General features: G+C 36.0%; 1 long non-coding RNA gene across 2 annotated transcripts in view; it reads right to left on the bottom strand.

Annotated features, from left to right (window-relative positions):
* The window catches only part of LOC117284733, an 88,134-nt gene extending 80,494 nt beyond the window's left edge, over nucleotides 1-7,640 (bottom strand). For both annotated transcript variants that reach the window (XR_004515808.1, XR_004515809.1), the window contains exons 1-2: nucleotides 7,546-7,640; nucleotides 7,368-7,438 (exon numbers count right to left, since the gene is read on the bottom strand). This is a non-coding gene — a long non-coding RNA (uncharacterized LOC117284733). The remainder of the gene's footprint in view (nucleotides 1-7,367; nucleotides 7,439-7,545) is intronic.
* Between the last annotated feature and the right edge of the window lie 1,823 nt (nucleotides 7,641-9,463).

Raw genomic sequence — 9,463 nt, 5'->3', positions numbered from 1 at the left:
CTGTGTTGAGGGCATTGTACAGAAATGGACAGCCATATTGGTCTAGAAATGTTTATTTATTTATTTTTCCATGTGTACAGGGAAAAAAAATAAACACATCGTACTAAACATGTAAGGTCATATCTACGTGGGTTTGATTACAGAAACTAATAGAGTATTCTCTAAATAATGAAAAAAAGAATAAGATAAGACTATAAGAGCAAGAAGCAATTTAAATATATTCAGGGACCATTTTCATCTCCAGAATTAAGGATTATTTTAATGTTACATCATTGCCTTTTCTCTTTTACTTTCCTTTTTAGTTTTATTTTAGGATTCCCTATTTTTAATGTTCATACAGAGATTTCTTTAACTGAAATACCGAATAGTTTCTTTGGTGTGAAAAACTATAATAGTACACAGGATCCTAATGAGATAATTAATAATGTGAAATAGGAAGTAAAGGGCTAAATGTGTAGGGCAAGTGGGAAGGGTGGGGGAAAGGTAATAAGGGAGAGGAAAAAAATATGAGAAACTGAAAAAATGGAAACAAAGTGTTTGTAAATGGGGAAGGGAGGAGGGGGTGAAGGGAGGGCAGGGAAAAGGGGAAAAAATGAGAATCAAGACCTATTATGTAAAGGTACAGAATCCCAATGATGAATGTAACTGTATTGTATACCTAGATTGTACCAATAAACTCAATAAAAAAATATTAAAAAAATACTAAATTGCGATACAAATGGTTGGTTACATGGTAGAAAATTATGTTGACCGTGCTTCCTAGAAAAGGAGTTTGAGCTAAGGACTGATGGATGTTAGTTTGTCTAGCTTATTGCTTGTTCAAGAGACTCAAATATGTCATAGAAAATAAACTGATTAGTAAAAATATTGGAAAACTTTACATATAACTGTGGTAGAGTAATAATTACATGCAGTTTAAAAGTGTTAATCCTGTCTCTGTATTCCTTTTTCCTCTACCTTAAACCACAGAATTACAAAATAACTTGCCTTTTTTAATAGCAAAAATCTCTGATATGACCTTATTAAAAATCTTAGCTCAAATAAACCCAATCATGTGAAGAACTTACACATGTCCTGGAGCTTCCTCACCATTTATCTGAAATATATGGAATTCAAATACCTTTACCCATACCTGGACAGCATAGAGCAGAGTTAATGTACACACACACACACCAAAAAAAAAAAGCTAGCTAATAGCAATGTCATTTCATCTGGCTCTTGCACCTATATCACTTTCCTTTATTTTATAAACAATAATGCAGGTTTAAGGCATTTGCCTTCATCCTCTTATTCTAATGCAGCTCGTCTACAAGATTCAAATGTGGACACATCACAGCTGTTCCACCATGTACACCTTCTCTATTCTAATCCTTCAATTCCTTAGTTCTCCATTTTTCTCGAACTCACACAAAAAGACATACAGTTAGCTTAATAAAATATAATTAAGGACTAAAGAAATCAAGACAAGAGGATGAAAGTGTTAAGATAGTGGTAAGGATAAACAGTTGCAATGATTAAGCTTTGCATTAGATAATAAGCATGTTCTTATGAAGAGATAGAAGAGAAGTAAAGTCAAAAAGGCAAGAGTCTGTTGCCCTAAAGACTGCATTTTTTTCATTGGATGACAGTCTGATGGTTGTGAGGAGGAATGGGATATTCTCGAATCGACAACCCTGCTGAATGCCACTGCCAATAACATGTAGGACAAATTGAAAACAGTTAAATAGAAGCTGGTTGTACAAGTTCATTAGTTATTTGTGGTCTGAACAAAGGCCTCAGTGTTGGAGCAAAAAGAAGTATGTGTAGATCTAAAACATTAAATGGGAATTTGTTTACCAAACTTTCTTGGGATCCAACTATGTTAACAGCATAGTGCTGGATGTCAGTTGGGTACCAAGATCAATGAAGCACTTCCCCGGCCTCACCTGTGTCCTACAATGTATCAGGAGAAAAGACGGGAAAACACAAATAATACCAGAGAGTATGAGTTGAGGACAAAATGGTGGTAGATAAAATGTCAGCCACTCATGAAACTGCTTAGAAAACTGATATTAGGACACAGAAGTGGTGCTTTCAAAGCCCTCCTCCTCCCAGCTAATTTAAGGAGTAAATGATTTGGCAATAGGATAGATTATGTGAAAAAAAATTTTAAAAGAATAAACTATGTGGTCTGGATAAGCAGAAAGTGTTACACATCATCCCAAAGCTATGGACTTAAAATACAAGTAGAATTAAATTTAAACCAATCAAATTTAATATTTAGATATTCAGAAATATTAAGCCAATTACTTAAAATTTAGTCTTGTTACATTAATCTTCAGTGGATGGTGACTGGCCAGCCAAGTGAAGATATCCTTAAGGTATCTTCAGGTTTGAGTGAGGCTATATTGAGGGAAAGATCAAGAACAGAAAGGTTGCCAGGGATTTAGCTCAGCGGTTTGGTGGCCTGCCTTGCAAGCGCAAGAACCGGAGTTCAATCCCCAGTACAAGAAAAAAAAAGAACAGAAAAATGAAATTATAGTTTTATGGTTTAGTAAAATAAACTATGAAAAATATGAGTACTCTTTGGGGATTCTGAACTAATTATCTCTGCCTTGTGTATTTAAGAAGTAGAGGAGAAGCTGGTGTGGACAAGAATGGCACAGATGCTGACAGGTCCAGCCAGGGCCCCATCCTGACCCCAGCCACTTGGGGTCAAAGGCCCCAGCCAAAGACCCTCCTGGAAAAGACCTGCACAGGCACAAAAGCAACAGCCAGAGTCCTTCCCCGATACCATCAGTAAGTACACTCAGACCTTTGCCAGAAACCCATCCAGACACCAGCAATTGGGGTACACAGCCATCAGCCAAAGACCATCCCACACAACAGCTATGTAGGAGGGCAGGCCCTAGACACAGGCACACTTAAATAACATCCAAGTGTGCACAGGCACCAACCAGAATCCTGCTGGACAACAGAACAGTGCAGGGATCCAGAAGGCCACAATTCTGAACCCAGGAATTGGGGTACTGGTGAGCAGCAGAGAAAAGGCCACTCCATGGCTTGCTGAGAAGTGAAGACTTCTAGATGAGCAAAAAGTTGCCTCAACAAAGGCTCAGAAACCTTCATCTATTAAAATGAGAAGACACATAACCAGACTTCCAGATCACCTACGGCAACTCCAAAGGACAACGAGATGAAACACTGATACTCAACCACCTGGACTCCCTGAACTGGCAATGAAAGAGCATCTGGAAAAAATAAAATCAGAAATAATTTCTCAGATAACAACAGAGATTATGTCCATAGTGCAAGATGGTTAATAAATCTAGAGACGGCACAGATAAAAAAAAATAGAGGAGCTGAGGAACATGATGGAAACCCAACATAGGAAACAAATGGAACCCACAAAGCAGATGCAAACAGATATCCAAGAGATTAAAAACTCCACTGAAAGTTTACACAGCGGAATGAGCTAATGTGAGGACAGAATTTCAGATATAGAAGACAGGATTGCAGTTAGTGACCAGGAAAACAAACATTTCTTAAAAATAGCAAGGGACCATAAGAAATCGATCCAGCAGCTGCTAGATGATGCAAATAAGGATAACTTAAGACTGACTGGAATCAATGAAGAAACAGGAAAGAGTGCAAATAACAAAAAAAAAACTGTTCAGAGAATGAAAGAATTTGACATACAGATAAGTGAGGCATATAGGACTCCAACTAGACATTATCATTTTTTTTTTGCAGTACTGGGGATCAAACTCAAGACCTTGCACTTGTGAGGCAGGTGGGGTACCACTGAGCTAAATCCCCAGCCCTTTTTTTCCCAACTAGACATTATCAAAAATAATCTACACCTAGGAATATGATAGTTAAGATTCCAGAAACCCAAGAGAATAGAATTTTACAAGCAGTTAGAGAAAAGAAACAAGTCACCTATAAAGGAAAGCCCAACAGAATCACAGCAGACTTTTCAACACGAACCCTCAAGGCTAGAAGGGCTTGGAGTAAAGTATTTCAAGCCCTAAATTAAAACAACCTCCAACACGGATGATGTACCCTGCAAAACTATCTTTCAAAATCGATGGAGAAATAAGATACTTTCATGACAAAGAGCATCTTAGGAATTTCATGAACACTACACCAACACTCTAAAAAATTTTAAACAATATCCTAGGAAAAGACAATGAGGATCACAATCCCAGTAAGCCCAGCAAAATGAATTGATCAGGCATGACAAGAAATTAGATGCAAAGGGGGAGAATCCAACAAAAAGAAAAAGTCATGAAAAGGATAAGTTAATACATATCAGTTATAACCATCAATGTTAATGGTCTCAATTCACCAATCAAAAGAAATAGACTGGCAGAATGTGTCAAGAAGCAAGATCCAACAATATGCTGCATACAAGAAACACTCAATTAAAAAAGAAACTCATACTGAAAGTTAAAGGGTGGAAAACAATACTCCATGAGACAGGAACAAAAAAAAAAGCAAGAGTAGCTATCCTCGTTGCAGTTCAAGTGGATTTCAAACCAACACTGATTAAGAGGGACAATGAAGGGCACTACATCATTATAAAGGAAACAATCCAAGAGCAAGAACTGACAACCATAAATATATGTGCACCAAATATTAGTGCGCCCAACTATATAAAAGAATTACTAAAAGACATGAAAAATCAAACAAGCACTAATTCAATAGTATTGTATTACTGTCACAAATAGATCAATTAGACAAAAAATAATGAAATACTGGATATCAGCATTCATGTACCAGGTTCTATATTGCAAAACAGTATTCATCTGAGGATAAACTAATGCTATGTAATACTATGACTGAGCTAAAACTTGTAAGATTTTTTTTCCTACCAAGAGTTGGGTTTTAATTTCTCAGTATGTCTGTATTTCTCAAAATTGAATTGTAGGCCTTGGAAAAAAATAAATTCAATAACATAAGGCGCATTCCAAGGAAAATGAAAACAGAATATTATTTTTCCTTAAAGAAGGTCAGAAAGAAGAGAGGCAGAGATCCACGTTGGCAGAAAATGTGAAAATAAATCAGAATTGCATACTTGACCTTGTTTTTTTAACTTTTTAGTCTATAATTTACATGATTGCATTGTTCTTCTGTTACAATTTAGTAAAATGTATCTGTTTCTATGACAGATGATAATTTTGATTAAACATAGAAGATAATATTGTGATACATCAGAGAGTTACATTCAATTTGATGTTATGATCAGAAAACCATAATTTTAATCCATCAGTATCAAATAATTACCTGTGGATCTTTTCCTACTGTGAAAGGAGACTAGTTTTGAGGACATGAGTAGTGTGAATTATCAGAAAGCTTTGATCAAGCAGAACAAGCCAAAGTCTCTCTCTCTCTCTCTCTCTCTCTCTCTCTCTCTCTCTCATGTGCATGCGTGTGTGTGTGTGTGTGTGTGTGTGTGTGTGTTTTCCTGGATCACTGCAAGATAAACTAAGGTGGTTAAAAAGTATACTATCAGAATTTCAGGGGAAATACCATAAATTATTCGCCATAAGTAATAAAAATCAATCTTTTTACCTTTCAGACAACAGACCTTCTATCAACATCACTGTCAAGAAAAGGTATATATGATGAAATGTACTGAGAAAGCAACATAGTAAGAGTATTGTCTAATATGTTATGAAAAAATATGTTGATTAGATAATCAGCAATTATCTATTGACATCAGTCTCCTACTGGCTTATTATCTTCTTCAGCTTTCACTCCCAGTTAATCTTGGGGCTTGTAGGCATCCAAAGTTATTGTTAAAAGAGAGTGTTGGCCCCTTGGGCACGGGGCTTAGGAGAGTAGGGTGGGGAGCCTTAGGATGTCTAATCATCACAGGAAAAGTGTCAGGTATCATAAACCCACTCTATAGGAAGTCATTAATAGAATTCCCTTTGCAGACCACTGCAAACCTGGCTCAGGACTGAGAATCCTATTTCTCAGGCAGGTTAGCCAGGATGCCTGGATCTGTATCATAAGTTTCTTAGAAGTTAAAAAAAAAATCTTAAATTGGCTACTTCATCAAAAGAAAGGACTTGGTCACCTGAATGCTTCAATATGGACTAGGCAAAGCTAAGAAGGTAAATTCATTGAACCCTAATTTGGGCTGGACAGCAAAAACATGTATGAGAGGAAGGTTTGGGGGAGCACCACACACTCTTACCCTTTCACACATATGCCTGTTCAATTAATAGAACATGTAACAAACAAAAACACACTAACACCATAAAGTATTTCTTGGTTCAATAGTTTAGTGAAAATAAGCTGAAAAATCACATTCTATTTATCACATTATGCTTCATTAAAAGTGTTAAGAATGTCCCTATTTTATATATGAAGAAATACTAGCAATCCTGAGCAAAAATGAAAGTATGCTATACATTATCTCTAGTAATAAGGAAATGATATCTATCGAAGTTCTTAGCTCGTATATGTTGGAATTGATTTCAACAAATACAGATTAAGAAAATGAGTAACTTCTCCATTGATACTTATAAGTATTTAATTTAGGATATGTTTATATAAAACAAGCACTTTTCAACCATAACCGTCACCCCAAAGTATGTCTCAATTTGTAATTTTCCAGTCTACGTAATAGGTTTTTTTTAAATGTTGTAAAAAACCAGATAATGGTAATAATTGTACAACATTTTGAATGTACCTAATGCTGCTGAACTGTACAATTTAAAATGGTAAATTTTATATCATGTGTATGTTATTACAATTAAAACTCATTGAGGATGCTGGGCATGGTGGTGCACATCTGTAATCCCAGCATTCAGGAGTCTGAGGAAGTTGGATCACTGCAAGTTCAAGGCCAGCCTAGTCCTAAACATGAAAACAGACTGGCCAGTACTAGAAAAGCTGGCTGTTCCAGATATGGACAAATGTCTCCACATATTAATATCCCTAGCATGGTCCTTTAGTCTGATGATTAAAATGAAAAAAACAACTGTACAGAAGAATACTTTTTTCATCTATCAAAGATGAAAAAACAAAATTACAAGAATAATTTCCTCATTACTCGTCAACAGGAGAAATTCTGGACTTAAATATAAAAGAAATGTTATGTTAGCTCTTCTACAAGGTCTGCTTGTTCAAGCAAGTAACATTTAAAAATTGGAGGTTATATATTGACCTTCCAGCTTATAATAAAGATTTTGCTAAGGTCACACCATGTTTGAATGAAGGCATTTGGATTTTCAACCACGATGAAATGCATAAAATACAAAAACCATCAGAAAACCCAAATATAAATATTTTCACAGAAGTGCTAAAAGACACACCTTCCATGTTCCTTGGTCACTTCATCAATAAAAAGGGTGAAGAAGCTTCATATTTACCTCAATGAAACCATTAGGTTTTGCACATCAAGAATGGGTGGGCCAGATGCTCTCTATGGCAGAAATCCACCCTATAGCCCAAGAAATAGCAGGTGCTGTATTAAAATACTTCACATGGCATCATGTCACATCTATGCCAGTAAATTTTACATATTTTTCATCAGTACACCAAACTTACCTGGAAAATGCTGATGGACTGACAAGATCCAACAGAAATATGGCTTGAGAGTAAGAAGATGATGAAATTTTTAGCTGTACTTGGTAGAGCTCCAACAAAACATTCATGGTTAAAAACTGGAAAAAATGAATCAACATTTGAACCTTTAATTCACATTAATGATAAGATCACTCATACAATTTTTAAAAGTTGAAGTCATTTATTTGTCAAACATTGCAAATATACTTCAATTAAAGAAAGTCATGCTTCCAGTTCAAAGCCTGCATCTAGCAATAAATCTTTTGTTTCAACTTCTACTTAGTATATACACAACCAAAGTGATAAAAATTGTTCTGGGTGCTATCCAGAAAGAACTGAAGTACAGTAAGAAAAATCAGAATTTTAGGGTAAGAACATTAAAGATACAAGATTTCTTGTTAATGCTGAAAAGAAATTAGATTCTGTTGTCAGAAAGCTAAACAATAGCCTTATGATAAGTTCTTTAGTAACATATTTGTACGGTATTAAGTGGAAAGACAGGTAAAAGCAGTGTTACAGTCTCTTCAAGGGAGATAAGGTCTGAAATATCAATGGCATTGTTAACATCAATTAACAAACATATTTTCCTTTTTGCTGGCCACCTAGACAAAAGAAAGTTCCAAGATGTGCCAGATTCCAAGGGTTAGATAGAATTGGAGATGCTTTATATGGCATACCATGCAGCCCATAGGAGACCATCTGCATTCTCATCTGACAATAAGCCAGAGACTGGATTGGTGAGAATTTGAGAACAACCATTGCATTGCAGCTTGATATATGGCTCATCTGTCATGTAATTCCAGAAAATGTCATTACAAAAATTATGTAGCACTGAAGTAAACAGCAATTCTGAATTTACAGTTAGTGGGTGTACTGCTTCATTTTTTGAGGAGACTACTGGATGCTTTGACATTGTCTCCAGCATGGTGCCTAGTGTGATCTGGCAAGGCAGTCAAGCAAGAGATGATTAGCAACAGTGGAGCAACTACAGCTACCAAAGCAAGGAACACAAAAGGAAAGTGAAAGCTGAAACTCATAGTCATAAGAAAGTGAAAACTGAAAACTAAAAGTCATGACTTTAGAGATCCTCTAAATGGTGTTTGCTAAATTGGAGGGATTTGTCAATAGAAATTGTAAAACTCCCCCCAAATATAAAGACCCGATTCAAAAATGGGCATCTAAAATGAACAAACATTTCTCAGATAAAGAAGGAAAAGCAGCAAGTAAATATATGAAAAAATGCTCCACATCACTGGTCATTAGAGAGATACAGATGAAAACAACACTGAGATTCGACCTCACCCCACAAAGAATGGCTGCTATCAAGAAATCACACAATAACAAAGTTGTGGGGAGAAAGGAACCCTTCTCCACTGTTGGTGGGAGTGCAGACTGGTGCAACCACTATGGAAATCAATATGGAGATACCTCAAAGAGCTTGGACTGGAGATTCCATTTGACCCAGCCATCCCTCTGCTGGGTATCTTTCCAAAAGAACTAAAAGAATCATATCACAGTGATGTATGCACACCCATGTTTATAATGGCACAGTTTGTAATAGCTAAAACTTGGAAACAGCCCATTTGCCCATCCGTTGGAAACTGGATAAAGAAGATGTGGTTTTCTATAAAATAGAATATTACTCAACCATAAAGAATGAGAAAATAGATTCATTCATAGGAAAATGGATACATATAGAATAGTTTCTGGTGTGAATAAACTGTAATAATACATAAGATCCTAATAAGATTACTGACACTGTCAAATGGGAAGAAAGTGGCTAAAGGTGTAGGAAAGGTGGGATGGGTAGGGGAAGTGTAATAAGGGAAAAGAAAAAAATGTGAGATAATGAAAAGATGGAAATAAAGTGTTTGTAGATGGGGAGGGGGGGTGAAGGGAG

The sequence above is a fragment of the Fukomys damarensis genome, unplaced genomic scaffold, assembly GCF_012274545.1.
Source record: "Fukomys damarensis isolate Sample0158 unplaced genomic scaffold, DMR_v1.0_HiC HiC_scaffold_39, whole genome shotgun sequence".
Lineage (NCBI taxonomy): Eukaryota > Metazoa > Chordata > Mammalia > Rodentia > Bathyergidae > Fukomys > Fukomys damarensis.
The sequence above is the reverse complement of the archived record's forward strand: the minus strand, read 5'-3'. Positions and strand labels throughout refer to the sequence as shown.